Source organism: Lissotriton vulgaris, chromosome 4_1, assembly GCF_964263255.1.
Source record: "Lissotriton vulgaris chromosome 4_1, aLisVul1.2, whole genome shotgun sequence".
Taxonomy (NCBI): domain Eukaryota; kingdom Metazoa; phylum Chordata; class Amphibia; order Caudata; family Salamandridae; genus Lissotriton; species Lissotriton vulgaris.
Genome location: NC_141691.1, coordinates 291,365,802 through 291,379,412, shown reverse-complemented (window position 1 = coordinate 291,379,412; position 13,611 = coordinate 291,365,802).

The following is a 13,611-nucleotide window of genomic DNA, read 5'->3' as shown; positions in this document are numbered from 1 at the left end:
ACTCTTGTTTGTGTTTCTAAAATTCCCTCATCAAGGTAGGCCTCGTTAAAGATGAAAAGGCTTCATCATGACCATATTCCAATAAGCTGCCTTGTACTCTTTCTTTGAAGGAAAAAGATTTCCTACGGGATCCTCCAATAAGCTACTTAAGCCCATATCACTCAAGGTCTGTTTTGCCCTTCTTAACCAGGAGACCTTACATGAGCAATCTGTCCCCCTGGTTTCAAGAAGTTCTTGTGGGTATAAGGCCGGTTCAGGGCTAACCCAAACTCTTCTCCAGTATGCCGCAGGTCTGAAGTGAACTAAATCCTCAATTTTATTACAGCCCAAATCTAAATAAAGAGGTAACAGAGGTGTTGGTTGTGGGATACCTAATAAATCTCCCACAAATTTGTTCTGGGCTGTAATCAGGGGAGCTAAATCCTCAAATCCCCACAGCTCAGCTCCATATAATACCGAGGTGCTAATTTTGGTTTTATAAATCTTTAAAACTGGGGCCACTGGCTTGGTATGAGAAAGTCTATGCTCTTTCATCAATACTCCAGTCAGTTGGGTGTGTTTAGGAGCCAACATATCGATTTGGGGCTTCCAATTTAATTTCCTTCCTAGTGTAATACACAGGCACGTAAAAAGGTCCGTCTGCTCTAGAAGGATATTATTCATAAAAATTCTCCCTTTTACGGCTTTACTTTGGTGTAGATCCATAATCTTGGTCTTCTCCACATTTACAACCAGTTCATGATCAAAGGTAAAATATCTCGAACCTGATAAGGGCTGCCTGCAACCCTTTTTGGGGTCTTAGAAATTATCAGGGTGTCATCCGCGAACATTAGCAGAGGTATCTTCATGCCTACTAAGGTAGATGCATCAATGGGTTAGTTAGAAAAATACTGCACAACCCTGCTAATAAATAAAGAAAACAAGGTTGGTGCGAGGACACACCCCTGGTGGACTCCCTTGGAAATGGTAAACTTATCCGTAACGTCCCCCTGCATGCCCCAGCGAACTTGCGCATAATTAGAGTCATGTAGGGTGACTAACATGGACAGTATTTCGGGTGGTAACCCCATGTCTAAGAAAACGCTGCATAGATTATGCCCCCCTATAATGAATACCCGCCAAAAAATAATCACAAACCTGAAAACCTGATCAATGGTGCCAGTGTGTGGACAAAACCATGCCTGTAATGGTGACATAATGTCTGTTTCATCTATCCACGTCTGTATTCTATATAACACCAACCAGGCAAAAGAAATTTAAATACAATTGATAAGACATATAGGCCTGTAATTGCCAGGCCTAGATCGATCCCCCTTTTTGAAAATCGGGACGATTTCTGCTCCTGCCCAGGTTTCTGGAATAGAGGCGTCACTAGCTATAGCATTGGGGAGTAGCTGAATATTACTCACCCAATTGTCCTTGTCGTGCATAAATAGGTCCGCTGGTATACAGTCTAGACTGGGAGCCCTGCCTTTCAGGATTAATTTAAGTGCTTGTTGGACCTCTAGCCTGGAGAAGTACAGGGTGGCAGTGGGATTGGGCATGTAAAATTGGCCTTGAAATGCGAGGTCCACAGCTCCGGTGCAACATGGTTAACTGGAGCTTGGTTTATTTGGTCACTACTCCATTTGACAAGGTGCTAAAAGTTAGCCAGGTTTTTCCCCTTGCTGGCTGTAAGCAGGTCATGCTAACGATTTTTGTCCCAGTCCCTTTTGGCTAGTAATAAAATGTGCTTATACTCGGCTCTTGCGCATTTAAGATCTTCCATACTTTTAGTCTAATGGCTCTTAAAAATGTCCTGTATGCCTTTCTACAATATTTATTATACCAAATAGCCACCCTTAACACAATTCCTACCTCTGTTTATATATCTTTTTAGTAAAAAAAGTTTTGAGTTTAGTAAACAGATCATTATGAACCTGTAAAATATATAGTTGTGGAGGGTAGCTATCGAACACTCAACCAGCCCCTTCATCTGTTCTAAATACCCTTCATTGTCAATAATCTTAGCCCTTTTGACTCTCCTGCAGTCATTTGTAAGCTGAACTTGCACTCTTGCCTTCACAGTTTCCTATGGTTATGTTCAGGAAGACCTGGCACACAAGAGGGTTGTGGTCGCTTTCAATCCCCTCCTGTAGTACAATATCCAGTAGGGAGGACCACAATTCTATATTAAGGAGAATATAATCTATACGGCTGCTTCTCAGCCCGTTATTGAATTAGACCTCCCATTCACTGCCCTTCCTCACCGTTTGAAACATAGTCCTTTTAGTTGTAATGCGGCCTCAGTCCATCTTTTAATGGGTGTGCATTCGAGTGACGGAATGTCCCATAATGTATCCTCCTCATCACTTAGGTTGCAATCCTCATGATCTAGGGGCTCAAAAGAGCAATTAAAATCCCCTGCGATAATCAAATTACTGCGTCCCTTGTACTGATCTAAAGAATTTGAATTTAAAATTTGAATTTAAAAACATTTATACAGCGCTCTTTTACCCAGCGGTTTCATGGCGCTAGTGGTGAAACAGTGGACGGCAGCACCTGAAGGAATTTAAGTAGAGTAGGCTTGCATAAAAAGGAAGGTTTTGAGGTCCTTCCGGAACTGAAGGTAAGAAGGTGAGGTACGCAGGGTAACTGGGAGGGAGTTCCAAAAGGCTGGAGCCAGGACAGCGAATCTCGCTCCACCAGCCTTCTGTTTTTTAAAACGGGGGATGGTTAGGAGGGCCAAATGAGTGGAGCGAAGTTCTCTGCCTGGAAGGTAGGGCTTAATGGCAGAGCAGATGAATTCGGGAGCAGTGCCCGATCTGGCCTGGTAAGTGAGGCAGCCGAGTTTGAAAAGGGCACGCTCTTTCACAGGGAGCCAATGTAATGCTTTGAGCAGTGGAGTGGCCCGATGGTATTTGGGTAGGCCATGGATCAGGCGGGCAGCCTGGTTCTGTACCAGTTGCAAGCGGTGGATCGCGTAGGCAGGAGCCCCATTATAGATTATGTTGCCATAGTCTATACGGGACAGTACCATGGCCAGCACGATTATTTTTAAAGCAGAGGGAGAAAAAAAGCGGGAGACTTTTTTGATTATTCGGAGGGAAAAGAAACAAGAGGAAACCACCGACCAACTTGTGAATGAACAGTGAGTTGTGGGTTAAGGAGGATCCCAAGGGTTTTTACTTTGGGTACAGGGGTTGGAGGGGCACCAAGGGATAGGGGCCAGAAAGAGGGGGACCATGGACTGAAACATCTGAAAAGAGCAACTCTACTAGTGCCTCTTCCCCCTGGTATTACTCTTGCGTAAACATTAATCACCAGTATATTGAGTGCATTTGCCATCCTGAGTCTGATGACCATAATATCCCTACTATCTATCTGAACCTCCTCTACTGAATAGCTTGTTTACTGTCTAACCCAGATGACAAGTCCCCCTAAGGGTCTACCCCTCGGTCCCCCCAGAGCTGGTTTGGAAAAATGAAGGAACCCAGGGTGATAAATTTGTTCTAATGCCCAGGTTTCCTGAAATGCCTAGATGTCGTGATTGTCGGTAAATGTGGACCATTCTGTAGAAGAGGTTTTAGAAGAAAGACCTGAAATATTCCAGCAGACTACTGACAGATTTGTTTTATTTTGCCCAGTGTTTAAGGTGTTGAGAGTGACCAAGGGGTTGAGATCATGAGCATTAACCGAGTCCTTGGCGCTAGATGTACTGGTAGGCGTAGGGAACCCCTCTAGGGGAGGTACAGGTAGATTATCCTCCCTCACAACCCTACTCATATGCACCCCATCTAGGCTTGCATCGTCCCAGATGTTGTTGTCACCCCCATGTTTAACCCCTGGGCAAGTATTTGATCCAAGTCAATCGACATAATTTAAGGAGGGGAAAATGTCAAAACGATTGCACGTAGGGACTGAATAGTTCTATTGACAACAAGGTTGGGGTGCCACCCTCCACACACTGTGCCTGCTATCTACATTCAGTTGATAAATAAACCCAGAGGAAGAATATTAATGTCATCCATCTCAATGTGTCGATTTCCAGCCCTGTCCAAGATGTGCTGTATCAAACTCTGGGACCCAAAGCTTAAACCAACACAGTCACCAGACAGGGACTTGTATAATTTGTCAACCCAGGGTACTCTGCGAACCATTTTAAAATCTGAAAAGAGGTCATGTTTAATACCAGTTCTAACTGGCAGTAGATGTAAGGCCCTATTCCTAAATGAAGACCAGTGTTCCTGTGAAGCAAACGGTAACACAGGAACATTGGCCAGAACAACTGTGTAAGGTGTCGCATCCATGGAGAGATGTAAAGATGTAGGGACATGAGAATTATTACTGGTGCGTGTTTGAGAAGCCCGAGTGCGGGTATCACCCACTATCGATACCAAGGAAGGTGGATCAACACTTTGTGTAAGATAGGTGATTTGCCTAACCTCGGGTACTGCTACGGGTGGAGGTGGAGGTGGGGGACAATGTACTGTATTTGGAGGTGCCCTGAAGTCTGTTCTATTCGCCGGCTGTGAGCCCAACTTTTCTCCCTGCCGCAGACTAGAATTAAGTGGCATGGCACTAGAGGTATATTGCTCAATTCTTGCCAACCTTCCCTCTATCTGGGTCAATTTTTCTAATAGCGGGTTAATCAAAGCCGGTAATTTATTCTCTATCCATGTAAAGAGAATTTCCTCTGACGGACTTGTCTGTGGGTCAGGTATAGCGCTGTTAGCAGTTGTGATACATAAGTTATCGTGGGCGTTGTTAGGCTTTAAACTGCCTTCACTCCCGTTTTCATCCGCCTTACGTTTGGCAGCTCTTAGTGCCTGTTGATTAACCTTCAACTGACCTCGAGCTTTCCTTTTTTTTGATGGCAGTTCGGTGCCGTAGTCCTGACTTGACTTCTGGCTCCTCGTAAGGACCATAGTGGTCTTGGGGGTGTTGATTAAGCTTTCCCGACTAGAAGATGGAGAGTGCGAACGTGCCAGGGAGGTTTGTCTAGACTGTAGTGTTCCATCATCAGTGACAATAAGCTCAGAAATAGGCGACAACATTGTGCTACAGGATGGTTGTAAGGGTTTCAGCGACAGCCTGCGTTCAGTGAGCTGAATCTCATGGATTAGCGCTGATTCAGCCCTGGAAAGAAATGAGTCTAGGGTCCCCATGACTCCTGAGCCCACACCCACCTTACGTTTGCTCATTATTAGCAAGCAACCAGACATCAACAGCAACAACAAAAAAACTTCCAGGTACAATGCTTACGAACCACACGTTAGAGGGGTGGCCCAGCCCAGTCACTTTCTGTCTCCGACGGGCTCAGACTGGCCTGCCCTTGGTCCAGGCTTCGCCCGGGTGCATCCCACACACGTCCCGTGCTGCAGGGTGAGAGGCAGAACTTTATGCGCGATGGCCAAGCCTCACCCACACTCACGGCAGCTGTGGTGGTAGTGTTGCACCCTGGGGGCTGTAGTCCTCTCTCAGGGTGATTGAACCGGTTGAGGGATGAGTTTTTGCGTAGCCCTGATCTCACAGTGGTCTCTCCGAGATGAATTGCAGCTGGCAAGGCGTTCCACACGAACAAATAACAGTAGGGCAAAAAATAACAGCCACAGAAATTCTCCTGCACTGCAAGGGGAGAGGCTGCATTTTAAGCACGATGGCCATGCCTCCCCATCACTTGCGGCAGCTGCAGTGGTAGTGTTGCACCCTGTGGGCTCTAGTCCTCTCCCGGGGTGATGGAACCAGTGCAGGGATGAGTTTTTTTTTTGTCCCTGTGACCCTGTAGCCCTGATCTCACCCGTGGTCTCTCCAAGATGAATTGCAGCTGGCAAGGCGTCCCACATGAACAAAGAACAGTAAGGCAAAAAAGAACAGCCAAGGAAAGTCTCCGCGCTGCGGAAGGAGAGGCAGTGCTTTATGCATGTTGGCCACGCCTCCCCCTCACTCGCAGCAGCTGCGGTGGTAGTGTTGCATCCTGGGGGCTGTAGTCCTCTCCCGGGGTGATGGAACCGGTGCAGGGATGAGTTTTTGCATGGCCCTGTGACCCTGTAGCCCTGATCTCAACAGTGGTCTCTCCGAGTAGAATTGCAGCTGGCAAGTCGCCCCACATGAACAAAGAATAGTAGGGCAAAAAAGAACAGCCATGGAAAGTCTCCCGCGCCGCTGGGAGAGGCAGCACTGAATGTGCGATGGCCACAACTCCCACTCACTCGCGGCAGCTGTGGTGGTAGTGTTGCACCCTGGGAGCTGTAGTCCTCTCCCGGGGTGATGGAACCGGTGCAGGGATGAGTTTTTGTGTGGCCCTGTGACCCTGTATCCCTGATCTCCACAGTGATCTCTCCAAGATGATTTGCAACTGGCAAGCGTCCCACACAAACTAAGAACACTAGGGCAAAAAAGTACAGCCAAGGAAAGTCTCTAAAATGTAAGTATCGCCCAGCGTGATGACATGAGGGAGGTACGCACGGAAATCTTTATATCCCACTCTAATTTAGAACAATAGAGCACATTGTAATAAATAAATCAAAAACAAAATGACAAGAAATCAACCAGAAGAACCAAATATGTAAATATGAAGATTTCAGTAAATATAGTGCCAAAGAGCACAAAGTGCCAAATGTCGATATCTGATTACACTACACCAAGACAAAGCCAGAAGTATAGGTCAACCGCAATGAAGTGTGGGATGGCTACAGGGAGTCAGCTAGGCCCGCTGTACAAGAGTCCCTTCTATCCTAGTGTAGTAGCAAGCCTCAGCCAGGTCTACTAGTCCAAGGGATTCGCCCTTCTCTGCTCAGAGTCCTTAGACCAATAAAAAGAAGTTGGCACAGAAACTGGAATAGAAAAGACAGAGTTTATTAAACCTCATGAGGTGGAACTACATTCACACAACACCCTTCGGTAGTGTATGAGGTAGCACACTGACTGGAAGGAGCTTGGTCCTTTTATACCCTAACAGGGGCTCAAAAGGAGGCGGTACAAGGTACAGAATGCTGATTTCAAATACATACAAGGTCATACAGAGAGTGTGCTAGCAACAAGTGGGAAGGGCTGACAGTAAGCTAATTCTGGTGGACACATCTTGACAGTTACACGTTGGAGACAGCTGTAAGCTGAACTGGGCATGTGCAAAGCAGAAGAGGATAAATATATCTTGTCTCTAGGAAGATTTCAAGAGCAGTTAACAGGAAGGTAGAGCACATGGCAAACAAAATGGCCGACAGAAATACAAAATGGATTCCATAAAATGGATAAGATAGTCTCTAAATACAAGATGTCTTCTGCTAATGCTTAACCTAATCATTGCTAAATTACAACACTAGTTGAGAAGAGTTTAGGAGTTTCTCATCAAAAAATCATCATGCAGCCAAGGCGATGTGAGGTTGTGGTTGGAGAAGTGTCTTTCAGCGTTGATTCCAAGGAGTTGCAAGGCTAAGATATGAGGTCCAGCATTATCATCAATCAGGTCGTCTATGAGAGGGTTTGTGACTCAAAAGTCCTGCATTGAGGATGTGTAGCTCACCAGTTGATTATGAGCAAGTTGCTGAGCTTGCGATGCGAAGTCCTGTGTCATCGTCAAGACTGCCATCAAGAAGATAACAGGTCCTGTGTTTGGAATGCATCACACAGCAGTGATTCCAATGTGGCTACGGAATTCAATGCAAAGTTCTTGTTTCGTGATGGTCTATGTGGAAGAGCTGATGTATCAGTTCTGATGGATCCACACATGGACTGGCAGAGCACCTTAAGCCCACTTCCAAGGGTCTTGGGCTGGGGTGGTACCACTTGTCAGGGTAAACTCACAGATGGCAGAGTTCAGGTGCTGGGTTCAAGGTTGTTGGAACCTTTTATCCCTGAGGCTTTAGTTAGGAGACCAGCCAACTAGACCTTAGAGTCACTTTTGCATCCTGGGTTCAAGCGATACAAGTCAAGGCAAGAGGGCTGCAGGTCATGCACAGCCAGGCAGCAGTCCTTCAGAGCAGCAGTCCAGTAGAGTAGCAGTCCTTACAGAAGCACAGCAGTCCTTCTTACTGGCTTATTCCACAGCTCCAGAAGTGTATGGAAGAGTTGGGGTCTGGGGCTTAACATTTATAAGGGTGCCCACTTTAAAGTGGAGGAAGCTCCTGGAGCTTTCCACCCCTCCGAGGTGTCAGACATCCCCTTTCTCCCTGTCCTGTCCCCAGCTGTCCGGGGTCACAAAAGACTAGTGTCAAACACTTTGGAGAGTGTTCAGACAGGACCTCTGTCATGTGCAGTTGTGATAGGTGACAGCTCATCCCCCTTGTTGACTCAGAGTGACTCATCCTGTCAACACCTATCTTCCCTTTGTCTCACTGCCTGGGAGAAATACACAAAGACAAACTGATAGCTACGCAGGCTCATGGGACCTAGTATCAGACTGTAGGTACAAACCGGTTAGGATAAGAAAATGACAACTTTCTAAAAGTGGGATTTTCAAAATTGTGATTAAAAACCTGATTTTACCATATAGGAGTACTTTTAATTACAATTCCTGGGACATCAACCTCTACCCGCCCACCTGCTCCCAATTCAAAGTTACAAATTATTAAATTGTAATAAGATTATGCCAATGTTATCCTATAGGGGAGGGAGGCCTTACATTAGTGAAGCATTGATTTAGAAGTTTTTCATTACTAGGAAATGCAAAGTTCAGAAGTACATGTCCTACTATTCAAATACACTGCACCCTGCCTTCTAACCTGTTCAGGGCCCACCCTGCTGGTAACTTTTATTTATTAAAAAGGAAAGTTTTGGCCTGACAAAAGGTTTATTTTGACAGGTAAACATGGCACTTTAATACTGCAAACACACAGGCTGCAATGGCAGACCAGAGACATGTTTGAAGTGCTACTTAAGTGGATTGTGTAATCAGTGCTACAGATCCACTAGTAACATTTAATTTACAGGCCCTGGGCAAATGTGATAACAGGGTGTGAGCTAATTGTAACATGATTTAAGGAGATAGCACAGGCACTTTAGTATGGGTTAGCAGTGGCAAAGTGTGCAGAGTTCTAAAAGACAACAGGTTCAGAAAACAATGGGGTGAAAGCTAAAAGTTTGAGGATAACCTTGCAGAAAGGGCCAAATACAACATGCTGCTTGCTGTCACTTCCTTTGTCATGTCCGTTGTACAAAGTAAGTAACAATGATCTAATAGGAAAAAAATGCATTCTTATGCCTTTAGTTACTTTTTTTGGTGAGAAACCACTTCATGAGGTAGCTGTACACTTTATAAATGGTCAATGGTTGATAGGAGTGCTCTGAAACAGGCTCTTAAGGTATTGAATTCTATAACAAATCCTTGAAAAAGAACCCCACCATCCCCAACAAGGCATGCAAATAACACAGGTGTGCATACACCCAACCCCTTCCATAAGACATGAGACAGTGAGAAGATTTTAGTTGTGGCACTATGACACTTGACACTTAATCCTGGCCTTATCACTTTGCCAAAATATGCTGATTGCAAATGCTGTATTTCACGTATGTGCACGTTTCCTAGCAGAATGGCATTTTTTTGGTGAGAGCAGTCCCTGAGACTCAACTATCACTGCCACTCACGCCACAGATGTTATGTTATGAGCATGATGGAAACTATGGAAGGAGAAAGCATGTTTTTTTAATGAATCCTAGCCTCCCTTTGTGAAAAATTGTTCACTCTTGGCAAATCACTTCCTAAAAATATATCTTTGCTCTTTTTTACAGAAATACAAAAACAATTACATCAAACTAAACACTGGTACTAAGTATGTGATAAGATAACTGGACTGTAATCCAATAACCGTGCTCCAACAATTAGACAAAAAGCTAAATATTTGATGTAAAATGAGAGTGCGAAAGAAATACCCATCTAGTGTTTGAATTGCACTATGTGAAACCAGAAATCCTAAAATCTTTCCCAGCTTCCTCACTCAAACAAATTGTGTGATCCTAGGCATTTGTTTTACTTCACTTTGCTTTCTTTTTCTTTATTATTACATATGAGAGCACATTGAAATGGACGAGTTAGGATGTGTGCTGCACATAACCGTCCCTTAATTTTGATTTAATAAATGATAATGTTGTTCCATGTATAATAACAACCTATGTAACTCAGAGGGTGCACATGTCAAATGACTTCCCTCTTGGTTCACTGAAGGGATTGTTGTCAGGACAGGGATAGAAAATAAGTGCTTTAAATGTAATGTTTAAAAACTATTACTTTTAATAAATGCCTCTGAATGCAGTGACATAATCTGATTTGAAACACTTCTGCATGTTTAAAATACAATTTTTTGATTGTTTTATAAATTTGCATATTTGTTGCACAACCGTTTAAAAAACACAGGTGTTACTAAAGATAAATGGTGCTGGTCACCCTCTTTCTTTTCCTTTACCTCAGTTGACGTGTAAATAAATGCTTGCCCGTTTAACAGATTCCTGAATGTTAGTGCTCAGTCAAGTAAAAGGCAATCCAGTGCTGCTGTTCACACAAGGGGGGCGCATGCAAACGTCAGGAGGGCTGTAAGAACCCCAGGCTTACTTTGAGTATTCTGGTCTAAAGCAATACCTCAAGTCGATAAAAGTGTCTAGTGTTCAGATACCTTACTTTTCTCAATCAATGAATCAGCCCGTAAATATATTTCTATATTAGACAGTGGGCAGATTAGGCAACGTGTGCCTACTTTCTTCACACCTTTTGAATTATTGTATGCATGTGTCTGCTCTGCTTTAACCAGACTATTTTCAATAGCCAACCAACTGAGCTTTTTTGAAAAAGAAAATCTTTGTTTCTGAGACATTTAAATAACCTCCTAAATTAGAAGTTCATAAAAGGGTAGCAGTGCTACTCACTCCTATAACATAAGGTTGCATTTTCTCAAGCACCTATTGCCACTGGAACATCACTTTTTATGACGTTCCTGTGGCGAAAGCGTCAGCACCTTATTCTCAAGACAGTGTTAACCCACTTAACGTGCCTTTAAGCCATGTTAAGTGGCTTAACGCTACCTTGAGAATAAGGCCCCTCTCACGTTAAATATAGCGTGAAAGGGGCATGCAGTGGGTGTTGCGGTGGACGTTCAACCGCAACACCCATTGTGATCGACGCTGCCACCTATTATCAAGGGTCGCGCCAAACTTAAGACCAGAAAAATCCTAGTCTTTAGTTGGAGACACAAGGAGTAATTCTTTATTTCTCCTCGTTTTTGGTTTTTCCATGTGTGCTGCCTTGTTCAGCACACATGGAAAAAGCTAAATGGTATTTCAGGAATGTTCATGTGCAGAAAGGGGCACCTTCAAGTACATGAACCACCCTCCCCTGCACACAGACACCCTTGCAATCTGCTGTAAGGGTGCCTGCGTTGGAGCTAAGTCGTGAAACTGAGCGCCATCGCAGGGGGATACACCAGGCTGAACCACATTCTTGAGAATAGGATGCAGCCTTGTATTTACGAAGTGGCGATGAGAGGCGTTAAGCCAAGGAGGCTAACGCCCCTCACCGCCACTTCATTAAGAATATTCCCCAATGGGTCAAAGAAATATGCAGCAATGAAAACAAAGGTGCCAATCCTAAAGGCCTTTATGAGCACGTAACGTCGTACTTTTAATTATTTCTTGAGGCATTCCAGAATATCTAACATGAGAAAAATAGAATATTAATTTTTACTTAGTACAGGTAGAAAAAATTGTTCTGTTTGTGTACTTTTATCATTAGTGATTTGAATATTTTGGGTCTGATTACCTGCTTCCTTTACTCATAAATGCGTTTATGGATACATTCTCACACTGTTTAAATTGTCTGAATATTTCAGTCTATTGTCAGCTAAAGAATTCAAGTATAACCACTACATGCATATTAAGCATAAATAACCAAACTTACAGCTCAAACCGTCTAGCAGAAGGAGAAGCAAGAATGCTCCTCCTTGCTGGGGGCATATTATCAAGGACAGCGATAAGATTATCGCCAGTTTACCGGCAGAAAACTGCAGCTAAAGCGGCGATAATGGGCTTGATAATATGCCCTGGAGAATACCAATAGAAACCCATGTTCACACCAGAACAAGGACTTCTAATGGAATTCTCAAGGGCATATTATCAAGCCCATTATCGCTGCTTTAGCGGCCGCTTTCTGCCACGAAACCGGCAATAATTTTTAACACCGTTCTTGATAATATGCCCCCAGATCGGCCTCTGCAGGAGTAAAGGTAATGCAGGAGGAAAGTTGCCTATTGCAAGACCCTGACTGGTTGGGATGGATGTCATGATCGTGTACAGTCTGGACATGGCATGCAATGAGATGTGACATTTGAATTTTTGCATGACTCCCTGATTGCAGCATCCAGGTTGACTTCCCGACATGGCTCAGGCCGTTTAGCAGCGTTCTCAAGCAAAATATTGACCCCCCTTTCATTTTAAAGCCAGACTTCAGTCTCCTAGGGTTCTCCAGGGCTCTTAGTTGGGCTCTACTCATTTAACATTTATATCACCTTCCAAGGGTCTCCAATCTTACACACTTTCCTTCGCAGTTCTGGTCAAAATGATTGTAATGTAATGGCTCTTGTACATTCATTTCCTTCAGAAAATTCTACAACCACTCCCTTTGGTCTGTCTGGAAACCACAGTGCAGTCCGTCGTTTTGTCCATGCTAGACTAGGCCTGTCTCAGTATTCATCTCTTAATGTCTGAGTCTGAATCTTGCTCTACACACCTCCATCCTACATTATTTTCTGACCCGTCACTGGCTACCCACTGCGGAGTGCTCCACTGCAGAGATATCTGCTTCTTTCAGAAAGCCTATTTTGTTGCTTACCCTTATGGTCTCCAGGACTTGCTCAGTTCATACAGGTTCTCGATCTCTCCACTCAGGAACTAGTAACCTTCTGAATTCGAAAAAAACTTGGGCTTGGCAGGTTTAGTAGATATACTCCTCTGATTGGCAATGATCACCTCCCTAAGGCTTTGCAAGATGAGTGCCCCGCAAGATGGGAGAAAGGTGGCTTTCACAGCATGGGGATCTTTTGATGGGGGACCATATTGCGTCTTTTGAGGTAGTTAGGGCCTAGGTTTAACATTGGTCATGGTGATTTTTAAAAATGTTTACAAATAAGGGACTTCCTTCTTAGAGTAGCTGGGGGTGAAGCAGGCTTTGCACCGGTGCCTCTGATTGAGGTATTAATTAAAGCGTCCGGCTCTAACTTTACAGTTCTTTGTTGGAAGGAGTCACTAATGATCTTTAAAAGCATGGGCTGAAATGGCAGGACAGGCCAGGTGTCTCAGAATCTTGTTTTGTGAAATCAATGGAGATGGGTAACTCCGTATTATACTCCGCCAATATGCGGGTACAACATTTCAAAACTCTGTTTAATTTGTATTTTATGCCCGCCAAAATTGTTAAGTGGGGTGGAGTGGAAGGGACTAGGGGCTCGATGTAGGTGGCTAAATACCAGTCGGTAACGGCCAAATTCTGTAAATTTCTTCGTTACTGACCGGTATTTAGCCATGTGCGATGTAGGTATTACCGAATGCCATCAGTAATAAAGAATCAGTAAAAATAAGGGAAACAAGTTGCTGATTCCTTATTTACTGACCGGCAAACATCAAAACACCAAAATACCGAATCGGTAAATA